Below are 18638 nucleotides of genomic sequence, written 5' to 3' on the forward strand. Positions count from 1 at the left end.
GACAGTCTCTGTTTCAATTGTCAAAGGAATAGACAGAACCAATTAGAGAGTGCGCAAATCCAGCAGACGGAGAGTTCCTCACAAGCAGCTAGTAACTAAAATGGCCACCAAGAGTGCTCCAAATACAGGCAGAGTGAAGATGCCTTGTCATTGCAGACCGAGTGCAATGCTCTGCAGCAGGTTCACCGCTGGCGGGCTGCTGATCTGTCAACCTTCCTTCAAGTTCCTGGAGCGAGAGATCATTGAGAACTTCAAAACTGCCCTGCCTTTCCAGAATCAGGTGTCATGGTCTTGCAGGAAGCCAGCAGAGATGACCTGGTGAGGCTGTTTGAGAATACCAAACCTGTTCACCCAAGCAGAATCAGGATTGCTATGGACCAGGCCAAACCACCCCCCCCCCCCAAAAAAAAATCATTTCAAGAATGTAGCCCAGACCCCAACTGTTTTAAGCAGGTGTGGGGCTGATATTCCAGGAGGGATGCAGCTGGTCAAACCATTTAGTTTTGAACAAAACAGAATTTAGTTACAAGATTACTGAATGAAGCACAAACAAAAGAGAACAGAATATAGAATAACATAACCTATCTGAAAACCCAACAAACTATCCCATTTTAATGATGTTGTTCCAAATACTTGAAACAATCCCCATAAACACCCTTTGACAAAAAAGGTAACATCTAACACAGGGTCTTACAGGAAAGAGAGAGAGATGGCAGAGGGATTCAGCCTGGAACACCTTCTTCTATATAGCTGTTTCTCAGACCAGCAGCCTCAAAACTGACAGACTGCTTTCCCTGAACAGCCAGATTGCTCAAAACCAAGTCAAAACCAAACCAGGGAAAAGCTGAGCTGGGAAAACTGGTCACTCCCTTTCATTATAATTGTTTTTAACGTGAAAACCGTTTTCCTGAGGCAATATCTGTTAGCTATATCAAATTGGTCCTAAAACCCATCAAAACTAGACATCTTGGAACTTATGTCTTTACAACTGCTTTGAAAAAAAATTCCAAGGATAACAAAACCTTGTTAGAGGAGCACCATCATGCCCAAAGACATATGGCTGGCCCACTGCATCATGGGAATGCACCTAAACTGAGCCTGCCCAGCACTGCAGGTAAACATTAAGAAAAACAATGGTAAACACAAATAAAACACCTGCAATTGCAGATAGTGAAAGAGGTTAATCATTTCAGCAGTTCCGTTTTAATCTCAGAAACAAAGTTTTATCAGAGCAACATTTCACTAGAGATTGAGGATCTAGAATTGCTCAGCCATGCTGGTTACTGCTACCTTGGGTTACTGGGAGGACCCTAACTTTTAGAGGCAGGATTTCCAGCTGTTTCAACAATTTCATTAACAGAAAGGGCTCTATCCTGGGATGGCCTCAATGGGCAAGAATTTAGTTTTTGGGGTGTCCAACACTTGGGGTCAACCTGGAGCTGAAATCCAGCCTCAACACTATTTTCAAGGAATGACATTTCCTTTTCAGGGATGTGTAAGTGGCATTTGTGAGGGTTATTCTTGAATATGGAGGTGTGGGAACTGGATTATTTAATGACCTTCCTCCCCACCTCACCTCTTCTCCCCCCGTTGACTGAATTCCACAAATAATCATAAATTCCATCTACAAGATACACAGTAGAAATTTGAGAAACAGCATCTTCCATCGAGGAGCAGGAGGGTGGCAGATACACGGGAGCAAATCTTCCTCCAAGCCACTCACTACCTTTACTTGGAAATATACCAGCCTTAAGTGTTGCTGTGCCAAAATCCTGGAATTGCCTCTCTAACGGCATTTTGGGTTAATGCATACTGTATGGACTGCAGCGGTTCAAGAAAACAGCTTATCACCACTTTCTCAAGGGCTACTGGAGATAAGCATTAAATCTGGCCCAGTCAGTGACATTCATGTCCCACATATCTGGGTTTAACACTGACAATTTACATGGAAGCATAAAGTTATAAGGAGTCATAGTTCACCATCAGCATCTCACTCTCTAAGAGAGAGGCAGTTGGGATTGCTTAAGGCTAACCACTCTACAGATATGAGTAATATGAGGAGACAGGCTTTTATGAACTATCAAAGCCAGTGCAGGGACTAAACCCAACCAGCTGGCTTCACTCTGCTTCCACACTCTGGTCAGTTAGCCAACTACAGAGGAAGTTCTAGGATTTTTACCCAGAGACGCTGAAGGTACAGCGATATATTTCCAAGTCAGGAGGAGAGCTTGCTGTAGTGGTGTTACCAGGTGACTGCTGCCCTTGCCACTCTCGATGAAAATGGTGATGGGTTTGGAAGATGTTCACACGTCAAGCACCATGGAACAATGCCATCTGCAAATTTCCCTCCAATTCATGCACCATCCTGACTCGGAACTGTTCCTTCACTGTCAAATGCTGGAATTCCCTCCCTCAGGGCATTGTAGGTCATGGATGGTCATACAGCACATGGATGGCAGCAGTTGAAGAAGGCAGCTTGTCCCCACCTTCTCCAGGGAAACGAGAAGTGTTCAGTAAACACTGACCCAGCCAGCGACTCCCATGCCTCATGAGTGAATAATAAATCAAAAACCTTTTAAGTGTCATTGGACGTGCACTCATCTAGGTAAGTGTAGATTATTCCATCATATTCTTCACTCATGCCTTGTAGATGGTGGACAGGCTTTCGGGAGTTAGGAGGTGAGTTGCTTATCACAGAATTCCTTACCTCTTACCTGCTCTTGTAACCGCACTATTTAAATGGTTAGTCCCGTTCAGTTCCGGGTCAATGGAATTCTGGCCTTTACAGATGCAAGTCCCAAACCCAATGGGGTGCGGGTGGGGGGAGGGGGGGATCAAGCTCTGGTTAAATCACATCTGGACAACCAGGACCAGTTCTGGCCACCACATCCTAGCAGGGAGATATTGACCTCGGAAAAAGCGCAGCATTGATTTATCAAAATGACACCTGGAATCCAAGGGTTAAATTATGATGAACAATTACACAAATGTAGGCTGTAAATCTTTGAATTTAAAGGATTAAGAGGTAATTTGCTTAAAAATCTCAAAGAATAAAAAGGATAGGATAGGTGGACAGGAAGCTTTTCTGTAGTTTTGGGGAGTTTAGGGTTAGGAGTCATTTTAAAACTGAGAGCCAGACCTTTGTGAGCTAAAATTAGAAATTTGTTACAAACCGCAGTCAATGTCTTGAACTCTTTTGACAATTGAAATTGATGCTAGATCAATGGCTAATTTTAAATCTGGATTGATAAATTTTCATTAAACAAAGGTATTCATGTATTGGGTAGATGCAGAGAGCTTGAGAACAGCTCAGTCATCATCTCAAAGAAGGATGGAATGGGCTTGAGTGTTTAACTGCCCTACTCCTTTTGTTTCTGTTTATGTGTAACTAGGATGGTAAATGTGTGGTCTCATGGACTGTCTGTGTTTAAAACTGGGCTTCCCTCTTCCACAAACCATACCAATCAGAAGGAGGGGTCTGATAGGGGAATAAGACAAATTAAAGCATATTAAACATATCCTGAAAAAAACTATGGGAGACATCATTAATCTTGGATTTATGAGAACTGATTAATCTAGGAAAGGCAGCTTCACAGGCAATCCCTCCAGCTAAATCTCCAGGAGCCTCTCGTTTTCTGTTGAGAGCCTTGCTTTGACCGGCCCTGCAGCGTGCCAAGAATTGGGCGTTCCTCCAGCTGGCACTATTTGCATCCCTGATTTCTTTCACTTCAACATTGGTGCCCATGCTTTCAGCTACCTCGGTACTACAAACCCTAGAACCGCTTCCTTAATCTTCTCCACATCTCTACCTCTTTCTCCTCCTTCAAAGCACAACTAAATGGGTGGCACGCTGGCTCAGTGGTTGGCAGTGCCAGGCTTCTGGGTTCAATTCCAACCTCGGGTAACTGTCTGTGTGGAGTTTGCACATTCTCCCTGTGTCTGCGTGGGTTTCCTCTGGTTTCTTCCCATAGTCCAAAGACGTGTAGGCCGGGTGAATTGGCCATGCTAAGTTGCCTGTGGTGTTCAGAGATGTGCAGGTTTGGTGCATAAGTTAGGGGAATGGATCTGGGTTGGTCTGCACTTGTTGGGCCAAATGGGGGCCTGTTTCCTGACTGGAGGAATTCTATTCTATTCTTAAAACTAATTTTCTGACCAAGCCTTTGGTAACTTTATCCAATATTTCTTAAACAGCTTTTCACACTTTGTTACAGAGCTTCCATGAAGCGGCACATGATATTTTACGCTACATCAATGCATGTTGTTGTTAGAGTACTGTTGAAGGAGCAGACTCAGCAGTATTGCTGAAGTCTGTTATCCTGGCTGGCTCCCTCCTTACATTATAATTCAAGTCAGCACCCGTTTTGACTTCAACCACATCCCTTTAAAAAAGGGGACTGCTGCATTGGAATTACTAATAATGCTGCAGTGTTGTTTAGCAAAATCATTAGAGATCCTCACACTCAGTGGGGCTTGAAACACTTATCTTCAGCAGCACCTTCACCTTTCTGTGAGTGAGTTTTAAATTCCTGTACACATTCACTCAGTGAAGACTATGTCAGCAGAACTCCCAGGCAATCCCGCCATGACTTCGAATAAATTCCCAGCTGGATCTCACTTGACTTTCATTAATTAATTGACTATCGAGTGTTCAGATGTTACAGGAGAGAGGCTTACCATTATTGAAGCTTTTCGTTGTTCATCCATGAAGAATGCTAATCCTATTAAGCTTCTGAAGGGGATTTAGCCATGCATCACTTCCAAAAAAAATCCGAAAATATTTGATGATTAAGAGAGACCTGGCACTTGCCCATTTCTCAATCACACTTGCAGTGGTGGTGTTTGGAGATTCAGGGGCCTGTTAGTCTCAGCAGTTGACTTTGCCTTTTCTGTTTTACTCAGTCAGAGCATGTTTCTCCCCACCCCGCCATGATCTGAAATTTTTTCCTGAAGAAGAGCCACTGGAATCGAAGTATTAACTCTGCTTTTCCCTACAGATGCTGCCAGAACTGCTGAGTTTCTCAAGCAATTTCGGATTTTGTCTGGTTCAGATCCTCGGTTCTTTGCTTCACCCCAAATTTGTATTGACTGGCTCCTGATCCTCGCACTGACGGAAACACTTCCTCATTATTGATTTGACCAAAGTCCTTCCTCATAATGGTCAGCGCTATTGCATATCCCCTCAGACTTCTGTGCTGTAAACAGCAAAAATGCCCATTTATATTGCATCTTTATCATAGCAGACATTCCGAGGTTGAGCCCAGTTTCTCTTGTCCCTCCATATTGGTGAGATCCCCAATCCTTCGTGCCATTTGGTGAACCCCTGGGCACTTTGTCATTTTACTTCATCAAGAGCCTCTTGTTCCTTTCTTTATCTCCAGCCAATTTTATCATTTTATTTCAGGTGCTGTCAAACACGCCACATCAGAATTCACTGAGGACACCACTGTATTTACTTTTTAAACTTACACGGATTTGTCTCCCCTCACACATAGCTGGAGATATCTGACTTAAAATCAAGTTCTCCTTCTTGCTGACTTTCTTTCCAAGTCATAGAATCTCCTACAATGGGGAAGCAGGCCATTCAGCCCACACCAACCAATCCAGATCTACACACCAATTCTCCGTTTCGCATGGCTGATCCACTCAATACTTTGGGCAATTTAGTTTGGATATTTGAGGAGGCATTCACACTCCTGACATGAACAGTCTCAAATTTGCTGAGTGGTTGGGGCGGGATGGTGTGACGATGAACAAGGCCTGTAGAAGGATTCAGGAGTTAGGGCCAAAGTAGCCTGAGCCATGAAGTTTATTTCATTATTCAGTTTCCCAGCATATCTGGGGTTCCTTGGTACAATGCGACATTCATACATTCTGTCCCTTCATTTTTTTATCTGGTAACAATCAAGCCCCATCACTAACCTGCATTCCTACGTTTTCCTTTTTAATTTTTGAATTTTTCATCCATCTGAACAGCAGAAGTGCTGAGGCTGAATAAAGCTTCTTTTGGACTATTGAGAGCCATTTTGGGCCCCATATTGAAGGAAGGGTGTGCTATGGTTGCAGGGGATCTAGAGGAGTTTTATAAGAATGATCCCAGAGATCCTAGTCATTGTCTACAGGAATATTGCCAGAAGGTCGGAGGATAGCAAATGTTGCCCCCTTGTCTGAGAAGGGGAATAGAGACAACCCTGGTAATTATAGACCCAGTGAGCCTTACTTCGATTGTAGGTAAAGTGTTGGAAAAGGTGATAAGAGATAGGATTGATAATGATCTAGAGAGGAATAAGTTGATTAGGGGCAGTCAATATGATTTTGTAAAGGGTAGGTCATGCCTCACAAACATTATTGACTTCTTTGAGATGGTGCCTAACCAGGTGGATGAGGGTAAAGCGATTGATGTGGTGTATGTGGATTTCAGTAAGGCGTTTGCTAAGATGCCCCATGGTAGGCTATTGCACAAAATACAGAGGCATGGGATTGAGGGTAATTCAGCAGTTTGAATCAGAAATTGAGTCGCTGAAAGAAGACAGAGGGTAGTAGATAATGGGCAATATCCATCCTGGAATTCAGTTACTAGTGGATCTGTTTGTAATTTTTATACATGACCTGGATGAGGATGTAGAAGGATGGGTTAGTAAATTTGTGGATTAATGGTGCTGGAAGAACACAGCAGTTCAGGCAGCATCCAAAGTGCAGTGAAATTGAAGTTTCGGGCAAAAGCCCTTCATCAGGAATAAAGGCAGTGAGCCTGAAGCGTGGAGAGATAAGCTAGAGGAGGGTGGGGGTGGAGAGAAAGTAGCATAGAGTGCAATGGGGTGAGTGGGGGAGGGGATGAAGGTGATAGGTCAGGGAGGAGAGGGTGGAGTGGATAGATGGAAAAGGAGATAGGCAGGTAGGACAAGTCTGGACAACGCTCAGCCCTCCAATCCCTCTGCTCCAATCCCAACCTCACCATCAAGCCAGCAGATAAAGGGGGTGCAGTGGTAGTCTGGCGCACTGACCTCTACACCGCTGAAGCCAAACGCCAACTCGAGGACACCTCTTCCTACTGTCCCCTCGACCATGACCCCACCCCGCATCACGAAACCATCATCTCCCAGACCAGACAGAACCTCATCACCTCAGGAGATCTCCCACCCACAGCTTCCAAACTCATAGTCCGGGAACCCCGCACTGCCCAGTTCTACCTCTTTCCCAAGATCCACAAGCCTGACCACCCTGGCTGACCCATTGTCTCAGCGTGCTCCTGCCCCACTGAACTCATCTCTACCTACCTCGACACTGTCCTATCCCCCCAGTCCAGGAACTCCCCACATACGTTCGAGACACCACCCACGCCCTCCACCTCCTCCAAGACTTCCGTTTCGCTGGCCCCCAACGCCTCATCTTCACCATGGATATCCAGTCTCTCTACACCTCCATCCGCCATGACCAGGGCCTCCAAGCCCTCCATTTTTTCCTCTCCAGACATCCCCAACAGTACCCTTCCACCGACACTCTCATTCGTTTGGCCGAACTGGTCCTCACCCTTAACAATTTCTCCTTTGAATCCTCCCACTTCCTCCAGACCAAAGGGGTAGCCATGGGCACATGTATGGGCCCCAGCTATGCCTGTCTCTTTGTTGGCTACGTAGAACAGTTGATCTTCCGTCATTACACCGGCACCACTCCCCGCCTCTTCCTCCGCTACATTGATGACTGCATTAGCGCCACCTCGTGCTCCCGCGAGGAGGTTGAGCAATTCATCAACTTCACCAACACATTTCACCCTGACCTTAAATTTACCTGGACCATCTCTGACACCTCCCTCCCTTCCTGGACCTCTCCATCTCCATTAATGACGACTGACTTGACACTGATATTTTTTACAAACCCACCGACTCCCACAGCTACCTGAATTACATCTGTTCCCACCCTACCTCTTGCAAAAATGCCATCCCGTATTCCCAATTCCTCCACCTTCGCCATATCTGCTCCCAGGAGGACCAGTTCCACCATAGAACACACCAGATGGCCTCCTTCTTTAGAGACTGCAATTTCCCTTCCCACGTGGTTAAAGATGCCCTCCAACACATCTTGTCCACATTCCGCACCTCCGCCCTCAGACCCCACCCCTCCAACTGTAACAAGAACAGAACGCCCCGGTGCTCACCTTCCACCCTACCAACCTTCGCATAAACCAAATCATCCGCCAACATTTCCACCACCTCCAAAAAGACCCCACCACCAGGGATATATTTCCATCCCCACCCCTTTCCGCCTTCCGCAAAGACCGTTCCCTCCGTGACTACCTGGTCAGGTCCATGCCCCCCTACAACCCACCCTCCCATCCTGGCAGGAACTGTAAACCTGTGCCCACACCTCCTCCCTCACCACTATCCAAGGCCCTAAAGGAGCCTTCCACATCCAACAAAGTTTTATCTGCACATCTACCAATATCATTTATTGTATCCATTGCTGCCAATGCGGTCTCCTCTACATTGGGGAGACTGGGCGCCTCCTAGCAGAGCGCTTCAGGGAACATCTCCGGAACACCCGCACCAATCAACCACACCGCCCCGTGGCCCAACATTTTAACTCCCCCTCCCACTCTGCTGAGGACATGGAGGTCCTGGGCCTCCTTCACCGCCGCTCCCTCACCACTAGACGTCTGGAGGAAGAACGCCTCATCTTCTGCCTCGGAATTCTTCAACCCCAGGGCATCAATGTGGACTTCAACAGTTTCCTCATTTCCCCTTCCCCCACCTCATCCTAGTTCCTAACTTCCAGCTCAGCACTGTCCCCATGACTTGTCCGGACTTGTCCGACCTACCTAGCTCCTTTTCCACCTCTCCACTCCACCCTCTCTCCCTGACCTATCACCTTCATCCCCTCCCCCACTCACCCATTGTACTCTATGTCACTTTCTCCCCACCCCCACCCTCCTCTAGTTTATCTCTCCAGACTTCAGGCTCACTGCCTTTATTCCTGATGAAGAGCTTTTGCCCGAAACATTGATTTCGCTGCACTTTGGATGCTGCCTGAACTGCTGTGCTCTTCCAGCACCACTGATACAGAATCTGGTTTCCAACATCTGCAGTCATTGTTTTTACCAAGTAAATTTGTGGATTACACTAAGGTCGGTGAAGTTGTCGATAGTGCTGAAGGACGTTGCAGGTTACTGAGGGACATAGATAAGCTGCAGAGCTGGGCTGAGAGATGGCAAATGGAGCTTAATGCTTGAGTTAGAGTTTGAGGTGATTCACTCTGCAAGGAATAACAGGAATTCAGAGTACTGGGCTAATGGTAAGATTCTTGGTAGTGTAGATCAGCAGAGAGACATTGGTGAAAGTGAGTACTGCAGATGCTGGAGATTAGAGTCGAGTGTGGTGCTGGAAAAGCACATTAAGTCAGGCAGTATTTGAGGAGGAGGAAAATTGATGTTTTGGGCAAAAGCCCTTCATCAGGAATCTCAGTGTCCATGTACATTTATCCCTGAAAGTTGCCATCCAGGTTCATAAGGAAGTTAAGAAGGCATGTTAGCTTTTATTGGTGGAGAGATTGAGTTTCAGAACCATGAAGTCAAGCTTTACAAAACTCTGGTGCGGCCACACTTGGAGCATTGCGTACAGTTCTGGTCACCGCATTATAGAATGGATGTGGAAGCATTGGAAACACTCCAGAGGAGATTTACCGGGCTGTTGTCTGGTATGGAGGGAAGGTTTTATGAGGAAAGGCTGAGTGGCTTGAGCCTATTTTCGTGAGAGAGAAGAAGGTTGAGAGTGATTTCAATGAGACATATACGATAACCAAAGGGTTAGATAGGGTGAGCAGTGAGAAATGTTTTCCTTGGAAGGTGATGGCTAGCACGAGGGAAGATAGCTTTAAACTGAAGGGTGATAGTATAGGACAGATGTCAGAGGTAGTTTCTTTACTCAGCAAGTCATAGAGGTATGGAATGCACTGCCTGTAACAGTAGTAGAGTTGCCAACTTTAAGGGCATTTAAATGGTCATTGGATAAACAAATGGATGAAAATGGAATAGTGTAGGATAGTTTGGCTTCAGATTGGTTCCACAGGTCAGTACAACATCGAGGACCAAAGGACCTGTACTGCACTGTAATGTCTATGTTCTATGTTCTGTGATGGGCCAATCATATGAAGATTTGTTGAGGACTGGATCTGTGCTGGATAGAATTTAGAAGGATGATGGGAAATCTCATTGTAACGTAGAGAATGCTGAGAGGCCAAATAGAGTGGACACGGACAACATGTTCCCACTCGTAGGAGAAAATGTGGTGCTGGTTAAAGCACAGCAGGTTAGGCAGCATCCAAGGAACAGGAAATTCGACGTTTCGGGCATAAGCCCTTCATCAGGAATGATGAAGGGCTTATGCCCGAAACGTCGAATTTCCTGTTCCTTGGATGCTGCCTAACCTGCTGTGCTTTAACCAGCAACACATTTTCAGCTGTGATCTCCAGCATCTGCAGACCTCATTTTTTACCCACTCGTAGGAGAGACTAGGACCTGAGAGCACAACCTCAGATTGAAGGTATGACCCTTTAACAACTGAGATGAGGAGGAATTTCTTCAGCCTGAGGGCTGAATCTGTGGAATGCATTGCTGCAGAGGGCTGTGGAGGCCAAGTCATTGAGTGAATTTAAGACAGAGATAGATAGGTTCTTGATTAGGAAGGGGATCAAAGTTACGGGGAGAAGGCAGGAGATGGGGATTGAGAAACAAATCAGCCATGATCTAATGTCAGAGAAGATCTGACGAGCCAAGTGGCCTAATTCTGCTCCTCTATCTTCTGACCTTATGAGCAGTGTGCATATTAATCCCAACACCCTTTGACATGAGTTTGAGATAACAATGTTATTTTGTTTGAATGACCCATTCAGTTTGAAAATATCTTTATGGACTTCTTTCCGGTAAGGACAATGGTTCACATAAATCCATAGTGCTTAACTTGAGACTAGCTGAAACAGAAGATCTGAAATGAACACAGAATGCAGTAGATGGGGAGAAGTTGTGTCCATCGGCAGAAAGGTAAGTAACCGATGAATGGAGATGTAAGGTATTTTTCATAAAGAGGATCAGAGCAAAGTGCAGAGAACTTTTATAAATGTAAGCGGTAAGTTGTTTAGATCCAGGATGCACCAACCCAAAAGGTGACAGAAGCAGATTCATCAGTAGCTTCCGAGAAAGAATTGTACGCATATTTCTTTAGGAGAAAGTGGGGACTGCAGATACTGGAGATCAGAGTCGAGAGCGTGGTGCTGGAAAAGCACAGCAGGTCAGGCAGCATCCAAGGAGCAGGAAAATCGAAGTTTTAGGCATAAGCCCTTCATCAGGAATGAGGCTTGTGAGTTGAGGGGGTGGAGAGATAAGTTGGGGGGGGGGGGAACAGGGGGAAAGTTAGCTGAGAATGCGATAGGTAGATGGCGGGGAGGGGGGATGGTAATGGTGATAGGTCAGAGAGGAGAGTGGAGTGGATAAGTGGGAAGGAGGATGGACAGGTAGGACAGGTCAAGAGGGCAGTGCCAAGTTAGAAGGTAGGATCTGGGGGAGGGGAAATGAGGAAACTGGTGATGTCCACCAGTTTCTTAAGAAATATACCACACTTCAGTGAGCAAGTGTGGTTGCACCAAGTGTCCAACTTTGTCAGCGAGTCAGCACAGTTAGTTTGGGCCGAATGGCTTCTTCAGTGCCAAATCATTTTATGATCAGGTCATCTACATTATACTTAATTTGTGGTTGATTATCAAACAAATGTAATTGTGAATTCTCTTAATGAACTCAAATTCAAAGGCTAGAAATCCCACAGAAGGACACGGAAGCAGAATACGTGTAGTTGGCAGGATGCCTTCAGCTGCAGTATTCATTGACAGGTTCAAGTCTTTGATATACTTTCTGCACAAAATTCCACACTGCCATAAATTTCAGAACACTCAGCAATTTTTCCAACTGTTCACGGTGCAACTAAATGAAGAGCCCTGAGCCATTATCGACCTGATGTTTGATGTGATTCAGGTTAAACTGTCGAATGAGATGTTCCACAAGCCCAAGGTAAGTTAGTCTCTCTTCTTGAAAGGGTTGTCAGATTTTTATTTAGTATGAATAAGGATAGATAGTTGAGTTATTATGAGTTCACCAACACCTCCATGTGACTTTCACAGAGACAAACTCAATCATGAAGCTTATCAAAGACATCAAACTGATAATTCTTTGTTGGTTACCGTAATAAGAATGAAGGTAAAAGCTTAGGATAAAGAGAAGTGCTGATGAAATTAGTAACCGTGTAGCTTCTGAAAGCAGGTTGTAAGGACATACTCAGGGAAGCACATTACCTACTGGTAAATAGATCAAACGTGGCAATGTCAAAATAAAATGGCTACAATTCCTCAGCATAATTGATTTCAGTAATTAACATGTATCAAATTATTATGATTTATATATGCAGCATTCAATAACCTTAAAATCATTGGCTAAGTTAAATTAACGCATTGCGAAATCAGACATAAAGGCTGTAATTACCATAGAAAATGTCAAGTCTTTTCCTTGAAGTCAAAGGTTTAACTCTGACAAGTTTGTCCCAAATACAACTTACATTTACACTTATCTGTTGGAAAACTGAAATATAAAGTTTCAGAACAGATTCAGGGAAGTAGAAAGACACATGTACAAAACTTTGAATGAAAGAATTAATAAATTATCGAAATAAGATCATATGGAATCTGAGAGGGACAGTATAAACGAAATGGCAACGGTGAGTATAATAAAGTTACTGTTGGTTGAGAAGGATGGTTGGCCGTTGTAAGCTCAGCTGGTGTGGGAATTGAGTCCTCATTGCTGGCATCACTCACCAGCTGTCCAGCCAACTGAACCAACTGACCCCCCAATTCTGAATATAGACAAAAAAATTATTAGATTGAGCAGTTGGAAATATATTCCACCACATGTTCAAAGGTGAGTAACAGCTTATGATTTAATAAACTTGAGATTCTAGACATGCGTACCCGCTCAGTCAGTGTCTATTGAAGGAAAGGTGGCATCTACCAGTAGAACTCAATTCAACTCCTGGTGCACTGGCACTTCCCAGGAACCTCGTCTTTGCTTTACTGGTTTTGTTTTTCAGTTTCAAAAGTTATCCTTAGACCCATGGATGAACCTGTCTGGTTTTCGGATTCTTTCAGGAGATGTGAACGCCATTGGCAAGAGTGGCATTTGGTGCTCTTCCCTAATTGACCTGGAGATGCTGATACTGAGCTGCCATCTTGTACCACTGCAGTCTTTCAGGGGAAGGGACAGCAATAACCCTATTAAGGAGTGAGTGCCAGGATTCTAATCCAGTAGCAGTGAAGCAGTATATTTCAAAGACAGGTTGGTCTGTGGCAAGATGGGAACTTGAAACAGTGGTGTTCTCATGTAATGGCTGTCCTTCTAGATGGCAGAAGTCACATATTTGGAAGACGCTGTCAAATGAAGTTCGATGAGTTGTTGCACTACATCTTGTGGGTGGCATCCATTGGTGTCAACATGCATCAAGTGGTGGAGGAAGCGAACGTTTACAGTGGTAAATGGGGAGCCAGTCATGAATACTGCTTTATGCTGGATTACATTTCAAGTTGAAGATATGTTGCTGGAAAAGCGCAGCAGGTCAGGCAGCATCCAAGGAGCAGGAAAATCGATGTTTCGGGCATGAGCTCTTCTTCAGGAAGGAAGGCTCATGCCCGAAACGTCGATTGGTTCCTGAAGAAGGGCTCATGCCCGAAAAATCGATTCTCCTGCTCCTTGGATGCTGCCTGACCTGCTGCACTTTTCCAGCAACACATTTTCAGCTCTGATCTCCAGCATCTGCAATCCTCACTTTCTCCTTACATTTCAAGTTGCTTGAGTTTTGTTGCATTCATCCAAACAAGTGTTGTGGAAGTGTGATTATAAAGGTCCAAATGATGCTTACGTTCATAGGAAGGCAGTTATCTCAGATTCAATATATCACTGCAGCAGATGCTCATGTTAAAATTCAAGACTCTTTCAAAAGAGGAAGCATCTCCATTTTTATCCTGTCATGACATCTTAGGATCTTCAGTGTTTCAATCATGTTATTTTTTATCATTCGAAATTTAAACAGTTACTAGCCTAGTCTCTCCATTCTTTCCTCATAAGAGATCCATGGTAAATGCAGGGTTATGGTGATAAGGTAGGGCAGTCTCTGGCATTTGGTGCTCTTCCCTAATTGACTTATATCTGGACAGTAGGGATTCTATGCTTCTATAATTCCTATTCTATGATTCCAAATGCAGTGAAATTTAGTTGAACTGTGTAAGGCACTAGTCAGATCTCAATTGGAATAGTGCGAACGATTTTGGGCCGCTTATCTAAGGAAAGCTTTTCTGGCACTAAAGGTACTCCAGAGAAGATACATTAGGCTGTTACCAGCTATGGAAGGATTACTATAGGAGGTAAAGCTGAATAGAATGAACCTAAACTCGTTGGAATATAGAAGATGAGAAAAGACCTTTTTAGAACATGTAATATTCTTAGGGAACTTGAGGGTTGATGTGGAAAGGTTTTTGTCATGTTGTAGGAGAGTCCAGGACCAGAAGGGAAAATCTCAAAATGAGGGATTGCATTTTAATGACAGAGATGAGGATGAATATCTTCTCTCAGAGGGTTGTTAGTCTGTGGAATTCTTTACTGCAGGTGTCTGCTGAGGATAGAAAATTAAGTGTATTGAAGGCTGAGATCATCAAATTTTTAATTAGTAAGGGAAACCAATGGTTATGAGAAAAGGCAGGAAAGTGGAGTTGAGGATTATTAGATGAGCCATGACCTCATTGTTTGCTGGAGCAGACTTGATGGGCCGAATGGCCTACATCTGCTCCTATATCCTGTGGCCTTATGGTTACTAATCTTTGCATTCAGGCACGGGGTTGTAGATTCCTCTCCATTTCAGAAGCCATTTGGATAATGTGCTTCTTTTTTATTCTTCCTGTCCCACATTATGTTCTATTTGTGAGGTATCTAAGCAATCTCTTAACTTATCTCTATCCCTTTGTGGCATTCTTATTACTTTTTCACAATTCACTTTGCAATTTATCTTTGGATTTAGCAACCAAGTCATCCAAGCCATTTATACAAAGGATGTTTCTTGTGGAACACTCTAGAGCATGATGTCACTATTTCAAAAAGGTTACGGAGAATTCTTTTCTCTCAGAGTGCCATGAGCCATTGGAACTCTCTTCTCCAAACGTTGGTAGAAGCAGAGTCTTTGAACATTTTTAGGACAGATTAATTGATTGATATATTACCATGTGCATTTTATTACAAATACAGTGAAAAATATTGCATAGTGTCACCAGTCTCCGGTGCCATCTTAAAACACAGAAAATAAACCCAAATTAAAAGGCAGAATAAAACAATAAAATTCAACATTATATTTCCTTCCTGTTAAGTGATCTTTGGAATGTCTCCTGCGTCTTTGCTCAGCCGTGGCCCTGGATCCACGCTCCTCCATCCCGATGCTGAGACTATCAGGCCTGAGCCAGAAATGAACAAGGGCCTATACTGCAAAGTCACCTGCAGAGCTGGGCTGACAGTTGGCCATCCTCAATTCCCGATGAGTCAGGGATCGAAGGAATGATTCTTTATAAACTAGGTATGGAAAGACTACAGGTGGCAAACAGTAATGCTGAGCAATCAGACCAATCGCTGAATAGACCCAAGGGGCCAATTGGCTCATTCAAAATCCTAACTCATACTTCCATTTATCTGGTGAGTTATTTATTACATAAATGAAAAGCCCACTTAGCACAACTCGCACCTTTATAGGAGCTTTGGGCGAACTTCTTCAGGACTATCAGTTTCAACATATAAGAGAGCCTTGGTTCTTTTCAGGATCAATTCTGCATCTACTTTGATACTACATGTATCCTGTACGTTGTAGTCATGATAACTGAATGTTGTCTAATGGAGTGAAGATGTAGCAATATCATTGCTACGTCCTGGGAGTCTTTCTGAATCTGCTCTGAGTAACTCTTTCAGGGTCCCAAACAGTCCTCTGACTATTAACATGGCTAAAAGCAATTTTACTATTGCTACGGTATCGAATACTAATTTTTTGGTATGACTTTAATGTCTGTTATTCACATTATTGACACCTTTTACTACTTTCTGATGAATTGTTCATTGTCCCCATTCTCTTGATGCTATTTTCTTTCGGTCTGCAAAAGTATTTTTGCTTAAGTTTGGTTTGCTCATGACCAGAGAGCCATTTTGTCTTTTGTTTAAAATGCTCCCTTGTTTAGTGGAGTTTGGGAGCACCATGGCTGATCCACAATGCAGAGTGGAGCCAACAGCGCTGGTTCAATTCCCAAACCAGCTGAGATTACCATGAAGGTCCACCCTTCTTAACCTCTCTCCTTACTTGACTCCCAGGTTAAACCACATCATTCATTTCTCTCTCTCTAACATGGAAGTAGAACCATAGCTCCTATAATAAACATGAAAGGCATACCTGATTTCTTTAAGACCATAAGGAATAGGAACAGGAATACACCCTTTAGCCCCTTGAACCTGCTCAAATATTCAATCAAAGCATGGTTGAGCCGACATTCCTCACATCCACTTTTTTGCCTTTTCCCAGTAACTCTTGATTCCCCGACTGATCAAGTTATCTCTCTCAGCCTTAGATGCACACAAGAGCTCTGCGATCTGTGGCAAGGAATTCCAAAACTCACAACCCTCTGAGAAAAAAAATTCCTCCTCATCTCAATCTGAAACTTATTCTGAGACTATACCTTCTGGTCCTAGACTGTCCCAGGAGGGCAAACATCCTCTCAGCATTTACCCTGTCAAGTTCCTTAAGAATCCCATATGTTTCATTGAGATCATCTCTCATTCTGCTAATCACCAATGAGTAATAGTAATGATTAACAGTAACGTGTACTCATGTCAAAGTCAAGTTTCTGAGAATGAATCCTTCATCAAAATGGAAGGGTTGACTGATGCAGCAGAGGTTGAAGTTTGTGCCCTCCTGTCACATCACTATCCATAGTTGCCAGGTTGAAGTCCATTCCTACTAACCCAAAAATGGCCCAATAGGAGTCAAAACAATTAACTTTTGTTATGAAGGTGTAGAAGTATACTGCACCTTTAAGAGAGTTGAAAAACTTGCAAGGACATTGGTTCCAGTCTGGTTCAGTTGTAGACTGTCGCTTTTGTAATAGTCCCACCTTCTCCAGAACCAGTCCCAATGTCCAACAAATCTGAACCCCTCCCTCCTACACCATCTCTCAAGCTACATGTTCATCCTGCCTATTCTTTCATTTCTACGCTGGCTAGCACATGGCACTGCTAGTAATCCTGAGATCACTACCTTTGAGGTCCTCCCCTTTAATTTCTCTCCTGGCTCTCTGAATTCTTCTTTCAGGACCTCATCTCGTTTTCTACTTATATCGTTGATGCCTATTGGCACCAAGACAACTGGCTGTTAACCCTCCTCTTTTAGAATGTTCTGCAGCCGATCGGTGACATCCACGACCCGAGCACCTGGGAGGCAACATACCATCGGGAGTCCCATCGTCAGCCACAGAACCTGAAGAGCTCTCTGAAAGATACCTGTCTGTGGGGAGTCTGTATAGCAGAACATCAAGGCCAACCTGGAGAGAACCTACAGAGGAAAATCTACAAAGGAGAAACGGCAAAGCTGACTGGTTTTGAAACGTGTTCTTTTTGTAAATCTTAATCGGGACTTTTTTAAAATTGGACTAGTATTATAGAGGGGGAGGTTAAAGAAAGGTTTAAGAGAACCTTTTCACCGCAGAGAGCGGCGCGAGCTGGGCGGAAGTGAGGTTGGAGCGCAGAGCTGGTCGGGAAGGTAAGTGATTGGTATTTGAGTGGGTGTGTTCTAGACCCCAGGCCCTACTTCGTAGGGTCTCCCTCCCATCCTCCTCCTCTAACCTAACTTTAAAGTCCACAGGTAAGCGACTCAGTGTTATTGACTCAGTGTTCTTGTTTTTGGAGACAAAGTGTACAGTCATGGCAGCGCAGGCAGTGGAATGTTCCTCCTGCAGGATGGTCACCCCTACCTCAACGGTTTGTTGCCTCCCGGGTGCCAGGGTCCGAGACGTCTCGGACCGTGTCTTCAGAATCCTTAAGGGGGAGGGTGTGCAGCCAGAAGTCGTGGTACACATTGGCACCAACGACATAGGTAGGAAGAGGGGTGGGGAGGTCATTCAAGAGCTCAGGGAGTTAGGCTGGAAGCTAAAAGCTAGGACAGACAGAGTCGTCATCTCTGGGTTGTTGCCGGTGCCACGTGACAGTGAGGCAAGGAATAGGGAGAGTGCGCAGTTGAACACGTGGCTGTAAGGATGGTGTAGGAGGGAGGGCTTCAGGTATTTGGACAATTGGACTGCATTCTGGGGAAGGTAGGACCTGAACCAGAAGGGCACCAATATCCTGGGGGGTAGGTTTGCTAGCACTCTTCGGGGGGGGGGTTTAAACTAATTTGGCAGGGGGATGGGATCTGGACTTGTAGTCCAGCAAGTAGGCTAGCTGTTTGTCAGGATGTCCAAGAATGTAGGGAGGCTGTGGAGAAGGTAACACTGACAGGGAATACTTGCGGACACAGAGATGGGCTCAAGTGCGTATACTT

The sequence above is a fragment of the Hemiscyllium ocellatum genome, chromosome 5 (assembly GCF_020745735.1).
Source record: "Hemiscyllium ocellatum isolate sHemOce1 chromosome 5, sHemOce1.pat.X.cur, whole genome shotgun sequence".
Lineage (NCBI taxonomy): Eukaryota > Metazoa > Chordata > Chondrichthyes > Orectolobiformes > Hemiscylliidae > Hemiscyllium > Hemiscyllium ocellatum.